Raw genomic sequence first — 23,995 nt, 5'->3', positions numbered from 1 at the left:
TGTGCATTTTAATTTCGTGAATTTCGTGAGCACCGAGGTTCGCGAAATTAAAATGCACACAAAATTTCTTATTTACACTATGTGCATTGAACGCCAGTGGCAATTCACAAAAATTTCATGCCACGTAAAAGGCCGGCGGCTCCAATTCGCAAAAATTTCATACCAATTACATTACCATGAAAATATTGTGTTTTACAGTAAATCAATCCCCTCACTGTAGTTTCCTGGGTGAAGTCTGCCGTCTTCTGTGTCCGCATGCATCTGTGGTGCAAGCTGATCAATTATTTGGCAACATTTCCTGACTTTGATTCATAGCAATTCATGCCAATGCAGCAGCCTTTGCTTCTACAAAAGTTACAAAAAGTTCATTGTAAACCTCTTTGGTCAAACTGTCCAGAAGAAAGGTTCATTATAATCGCAACACAAACAATCATCCATTGTCAGAAAATGTTTGTTCATTCACCAAAAACATCCCCGTGCAGACACACAAAAAAAGGACAACAAGGCATGCTTTGTCATATTTTCACACCAAAATTTAGGTCAATACATTCTAAAAGCCACACAATTTGATTTATCACCAAAGTTTAAACAGCCCCCCTCCTTCCTCAACAAAACCTCTAACCTGAACTCTTCACCAATGTTGTTGATTTGAGGGATGCGTCATAATCCAAATATAGAGTGACTGCTGTGACAATAATATGAGACTTTTCTTGAAATTTGGAGTTCAACAGTTACCCTGGAAATCTGTTGTGGCAATGATAAAGAGATTACTTGGATATGTAGCAAATCAGACGGGGACATATCAGATGGCTGTGATTTGGGGAAAGTGTCTGTACCACACATTTTTAGCACTTCAAGTCATGCGTGATGGTTGTGGCGGTGAAAGACACATCTCATACTGTAGAATATGGACAAGATGGTCAGATTAAAAATAGCAATGATGAATTCTTTTTGCATACTATAATATTTCTTGATTATTCATTAACCTACTAAAAAGAGAAATTCTCTCGTAAAGGACATGAATTTGGAGAGCTATACAAACTGTAGGTGTGAGAAAGGCTTAGTAGTTCAAGTGCCCCGGACCAAGCATCCACTTCATGCACACACTAACATCAAACACTGAAGTAGTTTGAGAGCAACATGAGGTTCATTTATCAACATTCATCTTGAGTGGAAGAAGTCTTGCAGAGTGGTACTGGCTTGAGTGCTGGTAGTGTCCCAGTCGTGAGGAATGGGCAACACCTTGAGGTAGCCAAGAGAAAGGCTGCCCCCACATGGCAGATACTGGTCAGGTCTGAGCCTGTCCACTCTACAGCTTTTTTTATCAAGTCAGCCGCATGGGCACATAATTTAACAAGTTCACTATCTATTTAGTGATAAATGAACAAAGAATATAGGATTCCATTGCATGAAATTTTCTTTGTTCAATTTTTTAGGAATAAATCATATTCATTTCTGGTCAGTTTCCCTTTGTTTAAGGTTCACTATCTGATGCAAAAGCTAAAGCAATGCGACAAAAAGATGAAGTCTGGAAATTGTGACTAACTGTGACTATCTGTTGTTGTTTTTTACATGTATCTATTCACTCTCCTCTCCCATATGTTACTACAAAGACAGTATCCCAATTTGATGTAAAGAAATGTGAGCATGACACTTCATGATCAATTTGATTGCAACAGATAATACAATTCTATCAGACATTCCTTGATTGTATTTAAATGAAATTCTAAAGTATTTGCAAGTTTTCAAAAATGATGTTGGTTAGAATCACATCCACACAATGTAGAGGTAATAATGACATGGCCTCACAGTTTTACATTGATTTGCATCAATACATATGTACATCATTGCTGCTTATGTTTGTAGTCAGTAGTTTTATTAGAAACCTTACAACTCCATCACTCAAGTTTTTCTCTGAAATATTATTAAAATTCTACACTGATGGTAACAAGTTTCAATTCATTCATTTCTGTAATTTTCTTCATTTCTTTGAATGGGGGCTTTCTAGTGTTGTGGATGGTTCTAAATCAAATCAGTGCCACATTCAATGTTGCATCATGTCATGACACAGTTCAAACAACTGATGGTAACTGTCATGCAGTCATGCAACAGAGTTTTGAGTATGAGTATGAGTTTGTTGAACTCATATCACAGTGCTGAATCTACTTTTCCTCTTTGCTATTCTCCAGATTACTTTTTCATGGCTTGTTTTGAATGCAGGACCGAACCCACTCCCCCCGCCCCCACCTCATTTCAAACTCATGCAATCACAATAAAATCTTCTTTGCAATTTGTTTTGAATGGACAGGTACATAAAATGTATAAACAGGACTGAGCACTTGAAAGTGAAATGCTACACTTGAAACAGAGACTTACAATCTACTTTAGAATCACACTGCATAACAGTAATAGGAAGGACCATACATAATAAGTCTTTCAGATATCCTTATGCTTCTCAACTGATTATGTGATAATTATCTGAAAGTGTGTGAGTGTGTGTGTGTATATATATACAAGGTCAGGCCTCAACACAAACTTTTTTCAGTGGTGGCCCATTCTGGCCACTAAAATCTTTATATCTGAAATTTTGGTGGGCACCCTGAAAACGAAATGTAGTTGCCCAAAATAAACAGAAATGTAACAATCCATTTTGAATCTTAAGTGTCCAGTTGGGCCACCAAAGGATAACCTTTTTGGAAATTTGGCGGCCCGACATCAATTTTTAGTAGCCACAGGTCACATGACCATCGCTACTATCAGCCCTAGGGTATACAGTCCATGTACACATAATGTGAATCTATACAAGTATGCTGCAGTTTTCACAAGTTCAAGTTCTCGGGACTGGAGAAAGTGCTTTAATTTAAATTCAAGCTATTTTTTTTTCTTGTTTGTTTGTTTTTTATTCACAAGAGTTTAATTCTTGACTTGATCAAGTCTTGATTACATGCATATATATATATATATATATGAGCATCAGTGGGTGTTTAGGCATGATTCTGTCCGATAGTTACTGTTAATTGAACATGGAGCCTGTCCTTGAATTGTATTTATACTCCAGCTGAGTTTAATATTGATTGGACATCACATGGAAATACACTGCACTAATGTAAGACAAAACAAGAACTAATGCAAATGAATAACTGTGTTATTTTGTGTGTACACATTGTATGTCATTGCATTTTAATCAGCTGTAGGTCACTCCTGTTTCACTAGCCCATCTTCAGTTTAGAGAGTGGGTCCATACACAACTACGTTGTATAGTTCATTCTCATAATCCACCAGCAGTCACCATTCACCATTTGAACTTTGTAGCTTGCATGATAACAATCAGAGTATTAGGCATGCAGACAACACAGAATATCAAAACAAACTCCACTTGTTCCCCTACAGCTCTGTGACGGGCTGATTTTGTTACAACATGCATTTCCCATACACCTCTCGCAGAGTATACTCGGGACTCGTCCTCAACGGGTTAATACTGTTCACATAACTTGTGGCACATGTTGAAATGAAAGTGAAAGGGATCAGATTTTTACTTTGATTTATCTGAATAAAAAATAAAACAAAACTAGAGAAGCACTCTGAGAGCGCAGACCTCTGCCAAGCAGCTAATTTCCACCAATGATCTTGTTCTCCCATTGAGATCAGTGATTTCCACCCATAAAATATATGTATGCATGCTGAAAAAAAAAAATCGCTGATTTCCCAATATAGAAGCCTCTGTTATATCAAAAACCCTCAGCTGTGCTGCACGCTTCGCCCTGCTATTACTTTAGCAGAAACTCGAGTACGCGCTTTAGTGCGCGTATGAAAACCTCGAAAATGCGCAGCTTGAACTCCCAAGTTCATTGACCCTACCTGCCAAAATATCGAAAATCCTTAATAAAATCCATGAAAATTCCGGGATCACTACCAAAATTCAACTATCTGTTCCTTGTGTCATTTTCTACCTTTCCTGCAATTTCCATTGAAATCCGTTCCCAACTTTTTGAGTTATTTTGCACACGGACAAACAAACGGTAATGAAAACATAACCTCCTCCCTTGGTGGAGGTAATAAAAAACGTTAATCACAGTACAAGCATGAAAAGCTTTTATTCATTCAAAAATGATATTGGTTGAGTGTTGAGAACTAGTGGGAGGATATGAGAGCTGGGGCTCTATGTTTACTCACATATTACCCATATTTTCAACTTTTAGGTTTCCTAATAATGATTGATTTTTTTTTCCAGTTTGTGAGTGTTGGGCCTATGTGTGTGTGTTTGTGTGTGTACATACATGTACTATATGTGTGTGTACAATTGTATGTTTGTTGTGTGCCTGTGTGCATGAGAGAGAAAGGAATAGAGATATACATATGCATGTAGAGACCATGCTCCAATGAAAACTGGCACTTATAAGATGATTCCCAGATATGACCTTTGTTGACCTTTACATCACATCTAGTGCCTGTGATGAAATGCATCTCTGTCATCACAGAAAGGGGCTCCAAAATTGCACTTAAAATGGTTAGGGCCATCATAAAAGACATAAAAGGTCACACATGGGAATGGCGCTATTTGGGGGGTTTTCATATAACCATAATCGGTATTCCTGCTGTCCACGGATATGACTGCAGTGGCTGTCCCGATTTCAATGTCACAGTTTATGATCCCTCCCGCATGATTCTTTCATACCAATCAGATACTATCAAAGTGTGCAAAATAGTACCAAAGTATCTATACACAGCCACTACATTCAAATGAGTTTAGAGGAATAAAATCAACTTCTGAGCATCTGTGATTTCTCCACCGACCTCTTTTACTGTATTAGAGTAAACTTTCATCACCAACAAGTATTGGCGATAATCCTCTAAAAGAAAAAAAAAAGGTGGATAGTACTGAAATAGGATCTGAAGAGGATCGTGGCCAACTCTTTGGTTGAGTGCACGTGCCTGCTTTACAATTGTATGTGGCTGATAAAAGCTGAAGTACATTGACCCCACAGACTGAATGCAAAATATACAATGCTCTTCTTGTTGTTTTTAAGCTGATAAATGAAATAAAATGTCAGCATTCAACTCATGGGCAGCAAAACACATCAACTGATTCATCTTTTAGATTTATAGTTCTATCTAATGGGGGAAATTGTCAATTATTTCAGGATTTTTATGCAGGAAATCATTCAAAATAGAGCCCCCTAATGAAGGTGGCATTCAGCTAGCTTTCCTCATGGCATTTTTCACTTGTCTTTAAAGACAGATTCCAGTCCAGTTATGGGCTTGTTGGCCTGATGTCAAAGAATAAAATATCACAAATTGTACAACAGTGAAAACATGATCAAAATCAGATAAAAATTAAGAAAGTTATGAAATTGTGAAGTTTTGTGAATTTCTGCAAAACAGATCTTGTACAGCTGATATGAGTATCATATGCAAATGAATGAGTTACAGCCATCACTTCACAATTTTCCGGCGATTCTGTACAAAAAAAAAAAAATGATGAAAATTGAATGTTTCTGTTACTAATGTGTAAATGTTATTTCTGGTTGAATAACTCCAGAATAATGATCTGTTAGGTAGGCCTATATATGTACATTAAGATTTGAAATTGGGGGGTAATTGGTTTTGAGTGAAAAACTGGAGATTTCAAAAGTTTATGTACAAACTACAATACAAGATCTGAGGGGATGACATCATCCCTTCACTTGTGATGACTGTTTAAGAACAGTTTCCTAAGAACTAGCGAAACTAAAAAATGTCATAACTTCCTTATTTTTCATCCCATGTTGATCACATTTTCGATGCTGTGCTAAGAGAATGTTACTCTTTCTTTTCAGGCTAACTTTCAACAGCACTGGAATTCTCCTTTAATTCACATGGTATGCTTTATGAATCAAGAGTATCACATTGTATTAACCACACAGGGTTATCACGGATATAGCTATTCACTTCCAAAGGAGTCAAATTCCATTACCCAATCTTGAGCACACACTATCAATGTCAAAACTGCCGTCAATGATGGTACAGTGCTTGTCCAACTTTTTTTTTTCAAAGACCTCAAGCCTCATAAATCACTATAGCCTCTGGTAAAGCATATTATTCAAAATAAAGAAGAAGAACTCACAAAAGAATTCTAATTTTGATATGAGCAGTGCATTAAAAACTGTATCATAGATTACACTAACCTTGATAAACACTATGTGAGGTTGCCTCTAGCTAAAACTTTCACACAATGACTTCAATGGAGACTAAAAACCTCATGTTTTTGGCGGGCTTTTTTTCCCCATCCCAGTCAAGAAGGTCAAATGTCAGGTTTTGATGTCACTGGTATAGTTTCTTTGTGGAATGTACTAGTGGGATATAACTGGTGTTGCTGATGGAGTAATATCAAGTCACTGTAGTACGGTCTGCACAATGTATGCCATGATTTGAAGAGAAAAAAATATGCCAAAATATTGATTATCAATCAACATTTTCTGATGAGTAATGCTATTGCCAGCATATCAGCAGAATATGTTGGCTTTATCACAGCATGGACCTAGCATGATCACAGGTATAAAACAAACCTGGAACACCTCCCACCTGCTTTTTGTCCACTCTTGACCATGGGGGGGGGGGGGGAGATTGATGGCTACACTTTACTCATTTGACCTTGAGGTTGGGACAAGGCATATTTGTAACCATCAGTTGGCAGGCATGATAGTCCATCGTGCAAGATCACTGCTGAAGAGTGACTTCTTGTACGTACTCACAAACGCACCAGACATCACGATCAATCCATCGTACATACCAGAGCAGCCACACAACCTGCTCTGTGAAATTGGGTTATTTATGATAATTGAGTGCACCTCCATAGGTCAGAAAGTGGCTAGCATCTATTTCTCATGCTTACCATTTAAAAAGAAAAAAAGTTTTATGAGTTTGACCCATATGCAAGGCCATCAATGGCTTCATAAGACCATGCAGCTACCTTGTAGCTCCATCAATGTTTTAAGACTATGCCCAAATAGCAATGCACAGCTGCTTTGCAGGCCTATTACCTCAGTATCAGTACTGCCAACCCCTCCCCCCCCCCCCTCACTTTGAACATAGCTGTGGTGTAATAGCACTAATGCACTTGTCAATGTAATGACTCACCCCACTACCCCCCCGGACATGGGTGCGTCATTTCCTCGTTTGGTCCGTCAAATTTGTGACCCAGGTGTGCGTCATTTTACCAGCTATGTCCGTCAAATTTTTGACCGAGAGGTGCGTCAAAATCCCATCATTGTCGTCAAATTTTTGACCAAGGGGTGCGTCATGGTACGTCACTTGGCTATGGAAAATAACACGCATTATTCTGAACCGAGGGGTGCGTCATGGTATGCACTTGGCTATGGAAAACTGCACGCATTTTTGCACGCTACCAGTACCGGATACACATACGTACCGCGAGTGAATTTACAATGAGCGCTTTCCCGCGGCAAGTGAAAATCAAAGTCGGGAAGCGTTTTGGAGTAGGCCTAAGAGGGAAAAATGCTTGCCCGAATCTGGCAAGCAAATGATTTAAAAGCCACCCTTTCTCCTCACATTTTCTTTCCAAGAAACTCATGAAATCACGCATACTCAATCTCAAGCCAGACGGACTGTTTAGCGATATAACGATTTCAACCTCACAGTACTAAATAGTAAAATCAAAGATCGTATACGGAATTCCGTATACGATCACCGTTGCGTGGTGCGTACTGCGCGTACCTGCAGTATAGTAGCAGGCAAGTCGAGTGTTAGTGGTGCGCGACTCGCTCGCTAACGCTGTCATGGCTGTGCAATACGCAAGTGAGCAGCGTGCTCGTTATTCCTCATCGAACGTACATCGTCCATGTGTTGCATTCAACCGGACTAGAAATGGCCGCGCACATACAGCGCATCTGCAGACAAGTCATGGCCAGGTGACTATGGATTGCATGCACATACATTCAGAATATCGTAGCAGCAGAGTGATGTACGGTGAATGACGGTACGGTGCTTACAGGGCCAGGGTAAGGGAAACTTGCCGAAACTTTGACAAATTGTGTTTACGAACCGAAAGAAAATGAAATTGCGTGAATAAAGCGTATGCAAAAATCCTTTCAGTATTTACGGGGTACGTCAAATGTACCGAGGATGTCCGTCAAGAAAGTGACCTAGGTGTTCGTCAAAAACCCCGTGTTGTCCGTCAAAAAAGTGACTGTGGTGTTCGTCAAAAACCCCGTGTGGTCCGTCAAAAAGTGACTGTGGGGGTGCGTCAAAAACCCCGTGTGGTCAGGCAAAAAATGACCATGACGCACCCATGTCCGGGGGTAGTGGGGTGCGTCATTACATTGACAAGTGCATAACTACAATATAGAAAGCTTTCTGGCAATTGCTATGGCAGTTTCACCTGTTATTAATTTACTGGTAAGGTATAAGTTTTTCTATGCAATAGGGCCATGGATTTTCACAGTATACATGTAGCTTGGTATCCCTGGCTCGTGCACAAAATAGGGAGCTACGATGTACAAATTAAAGTTGCTTTCAATTCTTACCCAATCTATTGATTTTATACTGAAAAACAAATAGAAAAGAAATGGTTGAAAGAAGTCACAGGTTAGTAGACCCAAAGAGTTGATACAATTGCTGTACAAGTACTTGCTTCAAGAAACTATCCATTCCATTGAGTGCTCAGATGGGCCCTTTATACTGAACCTGTTTGACTAACAACTCTCAGTACTGTATGAGTTAATGAAACATCAATCAGCGATTGGATTTCATAGTTGAAGATTTTGTTTTATGTTCATGCATGGCCACAACATTTTGTCATGCTCTACTATTGCAGAAGAACTGTGTGCAGAAAATAGCAAATGAGGTTTTACAAGACAACATTTAATTACAGACAATAATTGAAGTTGTCAATGTTGACAAGTCATACTTTACACAATGCTCAATGCTATAAAACAAACGCAAAACAAACAAACAAAATGTTTCTGGTACTCTTAGTGATGTCAGGCATGCCTCATGTTGTTTACTTAATATGCACTTTGAACTTTTGCTGTGACGTTTTGCAACATCATTCCGTGATTACAATCTCTATTCAACCTGATCATTATCTAAATCCAATGGATTATGTACTGTAGCATGCATAGCGTTTGCCCTTTCTGTCAAAACCAGTATACACAACATTATAATAACATAGCATGTCAAACATTACAAGTTGATGAAGGCGTATTAAAGGTACTACAGGCATAACATGGTCTTTGGAGAGGCCCATCATATGTAGGCCCTACTCACAGAACTATATAGGTAGAATGATCAAGTGGGGTCTGAAAGCATAGCCAGCGCACGCGATCTCCGCCATTTTGGTTAGTCTTTTGTTACGTCACGGCTTGCGTGCGCAGAACAGGGTTTGCAGAGTTACAGGCCTACGCTGACTTTTTTTCCCTTCTTTTTTACCTCCCCCTGTTCATCGCAAGCCGTGACGTAACAGAAGACTAACAAAATGGCGGCATGTAATGTGCGCGCAACTGGCTATAAAGCTACGCATGGGTTGTGAATGGGCTTGATCAATCTACCTATTTATATCTGTGGCCCTACTCTGCCCAATTAAGTATACTTGTAGACCTACACTGTATACCCCAATGACAAAAATCTCCCATTCTCACAAATTCAGAGCTCTGGGCCAATCAAAGTGACTCTGCATTCCATGGTCAAATGTTGTAGCCTTCCCACATTTCACAGAACTTAATACTGAAAAACCAATTTTACACATTTCATGCGAGCCAAGATTCACAAAATTAAAATGTAAGCAAAAGTCTTTGTCTGTGTTAGATGCATCGAATGCCAGTGGCAATTTGGAAAATTTCAGGCTGCGAAAATATCTTACTTTATTTTCACTTTACCACATAAAAATTTTGCAATAAAGCCTAAAATATATTAAGAAGATATCAATATTTTTCTCAATAAACCATAAACTGTAGACAGATTATTCTAGAAACAATTTCACTATAACTATTGTTCACATTTTGTACATATGTATATTTCACAATACTTAACATTGATTATACTGATTAAACATTTGTACATTGGTTTTTTCTAGCCCAAACTCACATTTTAGAACTATTTTGAAGCACTAATAACGCTGCGTTTTTGTTCCATCTGCAAAGGGCAAATAATGCTTTTAAACTCTCCCATAACTTTTCACTTACTTTTGAGAAATAGCTCAAATTACCAAGGCAAGATTTTATGACAGCTATATTACATCTTTTGTATAAACATAAGCATATGATCGTATAATCATACTACTTGAGTACATTAAACAAAAAAGCCAAATAGTAAGTATCTGCGGGTAAAATTGACACTTCGAAGGAATAAAATACTCAGAAAAAAAAATAGATTATAGGCTTGAACAAATGAAAAACACTCAGAACTCTTGTTGCCTAGGGCAACAACTTGTGTACAGTGTGACCAAAGCGTTAGACCGAATTGCACATGGCAGTGGCAAAGCTATATTTGTGTGTATGTGGCAGTCAAGTCCCCCACAATCAAGCACACAGAGGTATTACACTGTTAGGGATTTGGGTATAAATAGCACACAGCCCTAATTAGCTAGCTGACTGGCAATTAGTTAGTGGAGAATCAACCAATTTAGATGGACCATCTGAGCCTAGAAGAACTCTGATGGGGAGTGGTGATATATAGAACAGCTCAAACACAACTGTACATTTTTTTTTTAGAGTAACTCAAGTCCAGGGACAAAAAAAAAAAAAAATGATATGTGCACAGTAGAAGCAACCATTCAAAACAAAAACAAGTGCTGTTATCCATTCATTTCTAAATGGCCCCTTTACAAAAAACAAACAAACAAACAAATAAAAGAGCAACAAGGACACAAACAATGAAAGAACACTTGAAGAGTTTGTTTGCAAAAACCAATAAGTCCATATTTGCCAAATGGAGATATTTGCAATTAAAGGTCAAGAAAAATACAGAGAATAATAAGAAAATTTTTGGTCCTTTTAACCATAACTTCAAAAATGTACCTTTATATGTACATAGTGACCAATATATCATTTAAAAGGGATTATTTTGTACTTTATGACAGAGACCGTACTTCAAAATCTTCAAAAACGGACTTATCGGTTTTTGCAAACAAACTCTTCACTTATTACTAGCACTCTTAATAGTCTACTGTATGTGCTGAATATTTTGTGAATTTCGCGGGTCCAGTGCTATTCGCAAAATTAAAGACACGCAAAAACATTGACACAGATCGTGCTATGTATGAATGTGATAAACAAGTACATTTCTCCGATTGGTACAGGACTCCAGGATCGCGAATTTAACCACTCACAAAATCATCGCGAAGTTCCGATTCGCGAAAATTTAGACTCACTAAAAATATGGCGTGTACAGTACTTTCCTATCTTGTTCATTTTACAGGGATGTGTGCCAACTGTCAGTGCATTTCTAGTGCATTCTCCTTGAATTACGACTTTGTGATGCTATGTACATTGAACTTTAGTACCTCGTAATGAAGACCACACTCTGAGATTTGCTTACTGTCATTTATGAAGTTTTATGCACACAATTTACAGTCTTCAAAAATGTTTTCCAGGCAGCACGCACTGAACAGGTTTGATTTTCTGACAGGCTGCACTGACGTCAAACAGATTAAATTTTGCGACAGCAAATTGTATCCTCTGTAATATATAACAGCAGGGAAACATTGCTTTGAAGAAATCGCACTGGAACCTGTCCCTCACCTAATTCAATGCTACAATTTTGTACTTACACATCGGATAAAACGGCATATGTCAGTCAGACCCTGCAAAAGGTTCCATGTCCACAGTATAAAAGTCTTGCTAAAACCTTTAGCAACTGACAAAAACCACAAATATTCTTCTTTTGTGCTGTTCAAAATATGTCATAATAAATTTTTCTTCTTCTGTTCAAATCAAACACTGGGTCTATTTTGGATGCAGGGAAACCACTTTTGTATGAGATTGTATCCAAGACATTATGGTGCAATAACAATTAAATATCTTACAAGGGAAGTGCCTATCATTCAAAATGACCTGCAATTGTTCTCCATGCATATTGTTTGTTGAATGTACATGTGAAACTATAAAAGGTGAGAGTTTGGAATAAATCATTTCTAATCAAAATCTACATTTTTACACATTTTCCCCTTCTGTTCTATACTACTCACACAAAATACATAATCTGTCTTTGTCATTCTCCTGTATGGCCAAACAATTAACATGCTCAGGATCCAAAGTACTATAAAGTTTATGTGGTTTCGAGGACTTCATTAGTTATTAAAAAAGTTGAAAAAAAAAATCAACGACGGAGGGTCCACTCCATAGTATAAGAATTTGCAGTAATAATGACAATACATCTATCATTGAATGCAAAATGTATCCATTCCATTCCCAGTATTAACTTAATATTGTGCATATTTCATTGTAAATCTGCAAACTCTGGACAGGTATATGGAACCAAAGAGATCCTTGAGACAGACAAGATCCATGCTCACCAATCCATGTTTAAACGGATTTCCACGCCAGACTGAACAATAGAGCACAACGAAACAATAAACATTGCTTGCAAAGGAGCTTTTTAACCAATGGCCTTTGTTGGATTGTGCATGATCAAATTAAGACAGGCAACTTCGTTACCAATTGAGCAGGTACAGCTGTATTTGCCCCTAGAAACATGTTTTGCAGTTATCATTTGGGCCATCAAAGCCCCAACATTATTTGGAAATCACAGCAGGCACCACCAGCACATCATTATACACACCATATTCACCTGTACAATGTTATCATGATTTGTTACATACAGTTAGCACATTATTGAGTTAAACAAACTACAGGTACTATACTGCTGAAATTGTTCTATGCACGTGACCTATTGCATACCTAGAAGACAAGTTGGTGTGACAAGAATTTGCGATGAAATTGCATTTCTCAGTAAATGAGGGCAGCAATCATTACAGACATTTGATTTGGCAGCATAAAACATAGTGAACATCTTTGTACGACTTCACACATATAGTGTACCGCAAACCTATGTACTATGTAAGTTACTGTATACGCCATATATTTCGCGAGTCTAAATTTTCACGAATCGGCAATTTCCATCGATTTCACAAGTGGTTAAATTCATGATTGTGGAGTCCTGTACTGAACGGAGAAGCGTACACACGTACGTCACATTCACAGTGGGATTAGAGTCAATATTTTTGCGTGTCTTTAATTTCGCAAATAGCACCTGACTCGCGAAATTCGCGAAAATAAAAACCTCGCGAAATAATCGGCGTATACAATATCTCATCACCATGCAAACCTTTACAGATCATAAGAGTGAACATCTTGTATGCTTGTTTTTACATCGATTCCCAACTTTCATAGGAAGCTGTTCGTCAAGTACCCTGATCCTCAGTGACACTCTTAAAAGCAAATCTCCAAAGGTGAAGTGACTTCTTTTCAAACTCCATTGTCTTTTGCCAGCGCTTGCAAATGTACAGCATGCTTCCTCCCCACTCACCAGTAGAAATTCTGGACATTGTAATAGGTCAGGTGACTCTTCCACACTCCAACAATATTCATCAAGAATGCCCAAGAGTTGCTATGGCAAGCAACATATTAGGTATGGTAATTGTTTGTCTGGTTTGTTTGTTTGTGTATTGGTGTTTCTGATGTTTTCAGTTTTGTTGCTGTTGTTGTTGGTGGTGGCGGTGGTGGTGGTAGTTGGATGTGGTTTTATGGATATATCTGTCAGTGAATAAATATCCCCGAGTCCTAACAGCACCATGTCCATGTACAGTATTAATAACATTTAAAATGGTGGTGAAAGGGTTAAGTGGTAAAAAAAAACACAAATGAACAAACAAACAAACAAATAGGTTCTGTTTTCAGCCAATGTAGTAAAATGAACCTACCAATGGCACTCTCATGTGAATTTTGTAATCCAGAACAATGGTGCATGGGAGAAATCCAAAAATTGTATGTTGATTGAGATTGATACCAGCCCCTACCATACAAACTTCCGGCAGTTTATGATAACCTTCACTTTCTGGAGGACAACAAGCCTATCACATGTAGTTTATAGCATAAAGCTGACTGTCTTGTGATTTGCTGTTTTTATTTTACATCATTCTGCTTTAATAACAATGGGCAAAAACAGTGGAATGGGTCAAAGTACAAATAATAAAGAAAACTCTGACCTGACTTAGCATAGTCTACTCTAACAACAACTCTCAAAGCCATTCTAAGCAGATGAAGAAACAATTTTTATGCTACTTCACAGGTGAGGCGATACACCCAGTGACAGCTTGCCAAACGGAGGTCAACCAAGGTCAGTGTTTGATTGGGGATTCGGAACTTGGAGCTTACTTCTAGCAAAACTCTACAGCAGCCACAGTGAAACTGAGAACTATACATTAGCGGCTATGGTTTCAAGGCTCAACCATAAAAATCTGAAAGGAGGAAGGACATTAAGACATGTACAGTAGATCTATATATAATCTCACAATGCTAAGATCAAAGATCAGTGGCACTCATCATAACAGGCAACATATTGAGCAGTCTTTTTGTTTTGAAAGAGGAAGAGAAGAATGCAGAGGAGGAAGAAGAGAGAGCTGCATCGGTTCGAGTTAATCTTGAGAGCTGCTTCCTTGTCAGGCAGGGAAGGCAACAAAGCTACACTAGTCGCATTCACATGGACAAAATAGCGGGGTAACAATCGCGATCCAAATCTCGAGAATTGTTTGCTCCCGTTCAGACAGCTGGAACTATCCTGCTAATTGCCTATCGTGATCATTTGTTGACCAAACTGTGCATGCCCGAAATCTACCAAAACTTAATGGTGACTCTTGCCCCTGTGTTCATGTGCGGTTCAATCATGCATGTTTTAAATGACAGGACAATTTTTTTTTTTTTTTTTTTGCTCTAACAGTCGCACATGGTACAGTGCGAATTATTGTGATAATTTTGAAATAATCACAAAATTTTGGGGGATTTGGATCACGACGCTGATTGCACTATTTAGTGGGATTTTTATGTCCACACAGACAAAAATTTCAAGATCTGGAGCACAATGCAAATCTCAAGACTTGGATAGCGATGCAAATCTTGAGATTTGTATCCCACTAATTTGCATCAGTATGAATTCCACTAGCTTCCAACTCTTTCAAAAATACAGGAGAGAGAGAATTTGACGATTTAAATAAAAACAATTTCATTACAAACACAGTAAACAAAATCATCTTCCTGTACAAAGACTTTGAGGAATTTGTATGGCTTCAAGCACATTAGCACAAAATCTCATGCACAAAAGTTTCACATCACTATTGAATAACATTATTGCAGTTTGCTTTTTTTTTTCTTCTTTTTTTTTTGTGTTTACGGAAACACCGGTTTTACAGATTTGAGGAGATATGATCATCTTCTAGAAAGCTGTACAAGTGAGAACTTTGAGAAGGCTCTCACCTGCATGGAGAATGCATAATATATTACCAAAAAATTAGTAAAAAATAAATAAAGAGGGAAAGACAGACTAAAAGGTGAGAGTACAATATGATTATTGTTTCTTAATTGCAATATTTGTATTCCAAATTGAGGATCTCATGTCTGTGCTCAGAGAGATAGAGAATGGAGGTAATTTTGAAAGACCAAGCATAAATGGCAACTCCTGAAAGAAGACAAACCTTGGACTCCAGACATTTTGTGTGCAAAAGTCGCGCATCAATTCACACACTTTTGCCAACTGCTTTTTCTACATGGTTGCCCTATTGGACCCTGCTTTCTCGACACAAGTGACCTATACTCGGGGGTTGACATTAATTTTGATCAACTGACAGTGGCCTAGCTGACATGGGTAATCTTGAATCTGGGTGCATAGTGCAATACATCATTTAGAACAGAGAGATGCAAAGTACTTGTAGAATGATAAACAATTGCTGTTGTATATGTAGTGGCATGCGTGAAAGTAACGGAACTACAGATTGGCGGTTAAATAGCAAAGTCATTCAGACCTAGAGTAACTTGCATACCTGCCAAAGAATTCAGGAAGTGATTCTTGCCACAGAAGAGCCAAATTTCTAATCCATGTGCCCAAACCACTCACCTCCCCCCCCCCCCCCCCCCCCCAAAGAATAATAACAAATAAGTTCACACAACAGAACACAAGGGAGTCACAAGTTACTTTTCTGAATATAAAGTGTACACTTAATATAAATTTCAGTCTTGCCACCAAGACACAGTCTCAAAGAATTTGTCCTAAAAGTTACATACAGCTCATCTTAACACAAAAACATGAGTTTTCTTTGCATTATTTGACAAGTATCAGAGTGTAGAGGAAACAAAAAACTCAGTACTTCAGGGTCACCATTCCAGAGAGGTTGTTGCTTTCTATTTTTCATTGTTTATCATTTTTGTCTTTTGCAGTGGGAGATATTTAAGGAAGTAAATTTCTTTATACTCTGTGACACACCCTCAACAATATTACGTATGTCATAAACCTGTGGACAATTTCAATGAAATGTTCTTCCACTCATTTGAAATCAATTCAATATTGCACACACAAATACCCTACAAATATTTTCTTTACAAAAAAGAGGATTTGGATGATAGACGTACAGCTGTTGTCATGGTTACCTGCCGGCAGATTTCCAGTCAATTAGAGGCTTGAATGACAAGGGTTGCGTGATATTTCCTGAAGCTCTGCAGTTAATTGCACGCCCACACCTTATTCTTTCCTTTGAAATCACGCAATGCCATGCAACTCACATAAAAGCTGGACACACCCATATGTTGTTACTTTTTTTTTCTTATAAATTTCATTGACAGATGTGTACATGCAAAATTGCACAAAATTAAGTCTGTAGCTTGAGGATGCCATGCAGTTCAAAGCCACACATAACAAACCTATAGTTTGCCAACATTGACAGTAGCATGTGAAGTGAAATGCAATAGCTTTTGACGAGCAATAAAACGGTTAACTCTTTTGGTCCCGTTGGCAACATCAATACATACGAGGACAATATGGACTTCAGGCTGGTTAGTGGTCTGGAAGGGTTAAATGCATTCACTGAAGCATACAAGTAATGATAATGGGCAGCTTTCATCATTCACGTATTGTGCCTCAAAGAATGCAGCAAATGAAGGAAGGGGAAGTCAATTCACTGAAAGTGACGAAACAAAAGCAAAATATACTGTCAAACGCTTGATAAGCAAATTGGACTGACAATAATAGAACTGCAACCACTCGAAACCCAGCATGACACTATGGCATTCAACATGCTAATAGCAATTTACACATAAAAGAAAACAAAATTGTTCAATGACTATAACAATCCTTTTGTGACACCTATAATTTGTTCACTAGAAAAGTTTTGACAGACATGGTTTCTTTATGATTCTGTTAAAGATATCCCTCAGACAATATGCATGTTGTACTCATAAAGTTGATTTCTCCATAGAAATAGTGTATCATACATTGTATAGGAAGAATGGCAAGTTTTGTTGTCTGTGTTTAAAATGAGGATTTTTTTCAGCAATGCAACACTCTAGTCATGCAATCCATTCACATGACTGACAAAATGCCTCACAAAGATACAAAAATTGTTATCACTTTTTTTTCAAAGCTCATTTAATCTCCCTTTAACCTTTGCTACTTTACATATCAATACCACTTTTTATATGAGCCATTCTTTTCTTCTCTTCTGTACACATTTTTGGTATAGAGCAGGTATCTGGGTAGCTTCACATTGGATCCCCATCCATGTCCTGCTGAGATACAATCTGCACTGTCTACCTTGGTATATATTTTGGAGAGGAGCCATAAAAGCAAGTTCAGAAACATCTCATTTTACACCACACCTCTGGTCTTGTTTGTAGAAATGCATTCTGAGCCTTTCGATACCCCATGTCACAGTCTAGACACACCTCTGATCCTGTTTGTAAAACTGCATTTTGAGCCGACTGAAACAATGTAACCCATGTTAGAGATGAATACCAGTGTCCAATTACAACTCACCTCTGCATCAGTCATATTCTACCATAAAAAAAAACCAGCTTCGCTCCACCCAAACAACCGTCATAAAAATGGGAGGAAGATACCCTTCTGAATACTCGACAGCAGCATTGCTTGTTGGTTGCATGAATTGCAGTGCCTTGCAGATCAAGATTGGTAGTGGTACATCCCGTTGATCCTCAATTGTTTGCCCCCCTCAGAAAAACTCTTGCATCAGGAGTGCACACTTCAAAGTAAAGTTGATTGTCAATATTGTGATTGATGTCTCGTACCCCCTCCCTAGCTCCCCCTGTCATGCCATAGCAGAGTTACGCATCCTCACAACGTGTCTACCGAACGGAAACAAACTGGACGTGATAGATATTGTATGCCCATAGTTAGCTGCAGTCAGGTTTGTCCCCCGCAGACTCTGACTCCTACTGCGGGTGCCTGGATTTGTCAGCATCCCAAACTGTTGCCGTAATGGAGGGATTTGAGAAAGGGCGGAAAGGTCCTTGGGCGGTTGGTAGTTGATGGGTATTTCATGCCTCCTAGGGCTCACACGGGTAAATAATTCCCCATAGAGACGTGTGTTAAAATTCAAATTTCAAAAAATTCTGTAAAATAGCTGGGAGAAATGAGGTGTTTCATCTTCACTAACCTGAATAAGTGAGATATTACCTTTCATCCATCAGATTGCCAGGGTGGGTTGTTCTGCTCTAATTCTGTCCAGGGGTCCGCAAAGCCAGACTACGAGTTCTTGTCACTCAAAAAATCACCTATTTTCCGTACACGTACCCAATGAAATATAGTCCCCTCAAATTCCATCAGAAAAGCTTTCATCTTCCAACCAAAATGCAGTTTGTAGAGGAATTCATACTCAATATCTACAGCTATTCAGTTTTTTGCCAAACTACATCATTGATTTTTAATTAATTTTTTTCTTCATTTATTTTGGTATCTTTGGTACGAATTTGTGAAGGGGTCTGGGACAGTCCATTTTATTTACAGGTGTGAGCCCTATAGTGGAGGTCATATTTCTTATTTGACTTTTAAACATCATAAATGTGTTTTTTATGATATTTGCCCCTACATCATATGAGAAATTTTACTTTCAAGGATTATAAAGCTTCTCAAAGGGACACTTTTAGAAAATCATGCCCTTTAGGTTTTTTTAACAATAAATCTTGCAGTTTTGATCAGTTCTTCATAAGATGAATACATAGATCCAGGCAGTTATCCTTGATTGTGGGTGTGTCATCATCACCTTATAGCCTACAAAGTACTTGATAAGACTTTGTTTTGTCAAACAGACTAAATTTATGTATTTTGAGCTGTTTCAGTGGTAGCCAAAACAAAGAAATACATTAAAATAACACAGTCATTCAAAGTTGTGTGATACTGATGACTGACTGCTATGTACTAAGATCTAGTGACAAGAACATAATATTAAGAAAAGAAATAGTAGCAAGGCAGAGTTGAGGAGAGGGGGGGGGGAGTAGAGGAGAGAGGTAGAGAGAGGGGTTGGGGAGGGGAAGGGAGGGAGGAAGAGATCTGACACAATACAAGATACACAATACAAGAAGTCATTCAAAGTTGTGTGATACTGATGACTGCTATTTACAGTACTAAGATCTAGTACCACAAGAACATAATATTAAGAAAAGAAATTGTAGCAAGATAGAGTTGGGGGGGGGGGAGTAGAGGAGAGAGGTAGAGGGAGGTGGGGTGGGGAGTAGGGATGAGAAGGGGGAGGGAGGAAGAGAGATCTGACACAATACAAGATCAACATAAACCAGCAGAGCTTGTATGGGATGAATACTTCCCATAGACTTGCATGTATTGCGTGCATTCTCTATAGGGCTCACACGGGTAAATAATTCCCCATAGAGACGTGTGTTAAAATTCAAATTTCAAAAAATTCTGTAAAATAGCTGGGAGAAATGAGGTGTTTCATCTTCACTAACCTGAATAAGTGAGATATTACCTTTCATCCATCAGATTGCCAGGGTGGGTTGTTCTGCTCTAATTCTGTCCAGGGGTCCGCAAAGCCAGACTACGAGTTCTTGTCACTCAAAAAATCACCTATTTTCCGTACACGTACCCAATGAAATATAGTCCCCTCAAATTCCATCAGAAAAGCTTTCATCTTCCAACCAAAATGCAGTTTGTAGAGGAATTCATACTCAATATCTACAGCTATTCAGTTTTTTGCCAAACTACATCATTGATTTTTAATTAATTTTTTTCTTCATTTATTTTGGTATCTTTGGTACGAATTTGTGAAGGGGTCTGGGACAGTCCATTTTATTTACAGGTGTGAGCCCTATAGTGGAGGTCATATTTCTTATTTGACTTTTAAACATCATAAATGTGTTTTTTATGATATTTGCCCCTACATCATATGAGAAATTTTACTTTCAAGGATTATAAAGCTTCTCAAAGGGACACTTTTAGAAAATCATGCCCTTTAGGTTTTTTTAACAATAAATCTTGCAGTTTTGATCAGTTCTTCATAAGATGAATACATAGATCCAGGCAGTTATCCTTGATTGTGGGTGTGTCATCATCACCTTATAGCCTACAAAGTACTTGATAAGACTTTGTTTTGTCAAACAGACTAAATTTATGTATTTTGAGCTGTTTCAGTGGTAGCCAAAACAAAGAAATACATTAAAATAACACAGTCATTCAAAGTTGTGTGATACTGATGACTGACTGCTATGTACTAAGATCTAGTGACAAGAACATAATATTAAGAAAAGAAATAGTAGCAAGGCAGAGTTGAGGAGAGGGGGGGGGAGTAGAGGAGAGAGGTAGAGAGAGGGGTTGGGGAGGGGAAGGGAGGGAGGAAGAGATCTGACACAATACAAGATACACAATACAAGAAGTCATTCAAAGTTGTGTGATACTGATGACTGCTATTTACAGTACTAAGATCTAGTACCACAAGAACATAATATTAAGAAAAGAAATTGTAGCAAGATAGAGTTGGGGGGGGGAGTAGAGGAGAGAGGTAGAGGGAGGTGGGGTGGGGAGTAGGGATGAGAAGGGGGAGGGAGGAAGAGAGATCTGACACAATACAAGATCAACATAAACCAGCAGAGCTTGTATGGGATGAATACTTCCCATAGACTTGCATGTATTGCGTGCATTCTCTATAGGGCTCACACGGGTAAATAATTCCCCATAGAGACGTGTGTTAAAATTCAAATTTCAAAAAATTCTGTAAAATAGCTGGGAGAAATGAGGTGTTTCATCTTCACTAACCTGAATAAGTGAGATATTACCTTTCATCCATCAGATTGCCAGGGTGGGTTGTTCTGCTCTAATTCTGTCCAGGGGTCCGCAAAGCCAGACTACGAGTTCTTGTCACTCAAAAAATCACCTATTTTCCGTACACGTACCCAATGAAATATAGTCCCCTCAAATTCCATCAGAAAAGCTTTCATCTTCCAACCAAAATGCAGTTTGTAGAGGAATTCATACTCAATATCTACAGCTATTCAGTTTTTTGCCAAACTACATCATTGATTTTTAATTAATTTTTTTCTTCATTTATTTTGGTATCTTTGGTACGAATTTGTGAAGGGGTCTGGGACAGTCCATTTTATTTACAGGTGTGAGCCCCCTAACGATCCCCCATCCACATGCCTGAACAACTACTAGCCTTCTTTCCAGGTGCACAAGCATTAATTGTTGAGAGTCTCAACCTTCAATTTGACAAGTCCAGCTCTATTGTAGGCAGAATGTTTCCTGCCTTTTTGTGTAACAGTATTATTAAAGCAATTGAAATTCTGGACATCATGCGAAACAATCACAAAGCTAAAATCACTTTTCTACATTCAGCCAGTGAAACCAATCACATTATACGTTGTAGCTCACTGTATTCCATTCTCTCTATTTCGAGCAAAGTGATCATTCTCGCTGGTGCTCACACATTGCTCAAGACTGGATGAAAATATTTACTGGTAATATTTACACTACACCAGCATGACACTAAGGCTAATATGGTGTCTGTCTTTAGCATTACCCTTCTCACACAACTGGGAGGTGGATCCAACCCTTTCCCTTTGTGTGCAGAGCACTCACAACAGAGAACCTAACAGCTGAGAACTGCTCACATAATCACAAGTACACTCTCATCCAATTCACATCTGTACGTAACATTACTACATTTTGTATGTCGGCTATTCTATGGCATGCTGTGTTTGTTTTCCACCCCTCCCCCTAAAAAACAAAACAAAACAAAACAAAGCTAATGTTTAATGAAATTGTGCACATGTGGCTATGTGATGGCATTCAGTACAGGTTTTCTCATTTTTTATTAATGTACATCTATATACATGTACCACATTCTTCACTTTCAAAAGGTCTATTTTCTTTCACTTTTTACTGTAGGATAAGAAACCATTCTACAAACTGAAGTATTGCAATGCAAAACAAACTTCATGAATTTCTTTAAAGTCTCCCTTGATTTTTTTGTGAATCACCGTAATGCATTTTTTTCCAGAAATGTGTGTCTGAGTGTGTGTGTGTGTGTGGGGGGGGGGGGTGAGGGGATACACAAGCAGATTAAGCACCTAGAATTGCAAAATATGTAAGGGAAGATTATCATTGTTCTATTCCTACCAGACTGTATCTGAATAGTAGAAATATTAACATGTAAAATATGAATCAATAATAGTTATTTATTCACATCTAATGATCTCTAAAGACAATACATTGCAGTTCCATCTGAATGGATCTCAATCACTCCACAAGCCTACATGTGATGTAAGAAAATAAATGAGGCGTCCATGTCACCACTAAAGTATGCACATATCAAGGAGATAGAGACATGAAGGAGATAAAGTGTTTCGGTAACAATAACCACATTTGTTACAATGTGTAGTAGTCATCCTACTTTTAATATAGGCAGAGTTGCATTGGTATGAAAGTGAGAACAGGCAAGATAACCTCACTTCAAAAGAAAGTCAATCTATAACACAGTGTCTGCACTGCTGGTATGGCACGCAACTATTCTTAGCAAATGAAAACCTGCCATTGTTCCTTGGTGATCTATGGAATTTTGTTGATAAGGGAGAATATAATAACATTACATTAGGCCTATAACTCACAGCAGTGAATAACATTTTGAGTATGTGTGTGTGCGCGTGCGTGCATGCGTATCATGCAAGCAGATACTTGTAATCCCAGGTAGATTTGGTGAACATGAAAAAAAAATAATAATAATGATAATAATTACAGCACCTCAGTGAAATTTGGGGTATATCAGACAATCCCTTCAAAAGTTACAAATTTTCAAAGCTTTGATTAAATCCATACAAGTATGTTACTCAGCAATGGTGGCACCATAATTTTGTTTTTTCTAATTCATAACTTTACGACAATTCTTTTGATTTTCTCAAAGTTTACTGACAATTGTTCCATGGATACTGCTACATTCACTGAATCCATATATGCATTGGGATAAATTCCCCTTTAAATACAATTTGTACTTTCTGGGGCCCGTTGCATAAAACTTACCGTTGAATTTCAATGGTAACTACCGTCAAAATTAGGCATCACAGCCGATCAGCATCAAGGATTATAAAATTTACCGCTAATTTGAAGACTTACCGCTAGAAAGGAGCGGTAAGTCCAGCGGTAAGGGTTTTATGCAACAGGGCCCTACTGGTCAAACATCATGTTTTATTTCAGCAGGCTGACAATAGCAATAATTTCCATAATAAATGGACATATATACATGTATCTAGAAATAACAGCATCACGAACATGGATCAGTCAAGTCTCAGTCACACACAATGTGCCTCTGAAAGATGAGCCAAACTGGATCGTTATAGTGCCTGTGGTTTATATACACTGTAGAAAATCATCTTGTATTCTACTGACACTGTGACAGGGTGTTCAGACCAATGTTCAGACCAAAAAAAAAAAAAAAAAAAAAGGGCCTACACTAGAACGGTATAGCAGGGAATAATTTTCCAACTCAAATTTGATTAGC

This window comes from Diadema antillarum, unplaced genomic scaffold (genome assembly GCF_040938485.1).
Source record: "Diadema antillarum isolate AM-2024a unplaced genomic scaffold, OU_Dant_1.0 seq00000822_RagTag, whole genome shotgun sequence".
Lineage (NCBI taxonomy): Eukaryota > Metazoa > Echinodermata > Echinoidea > Diadematoida > Diadematidae > Diadema > Diadema antillarum.
This window is presented reverse-complemented; position numbering follows the sequence as displayed.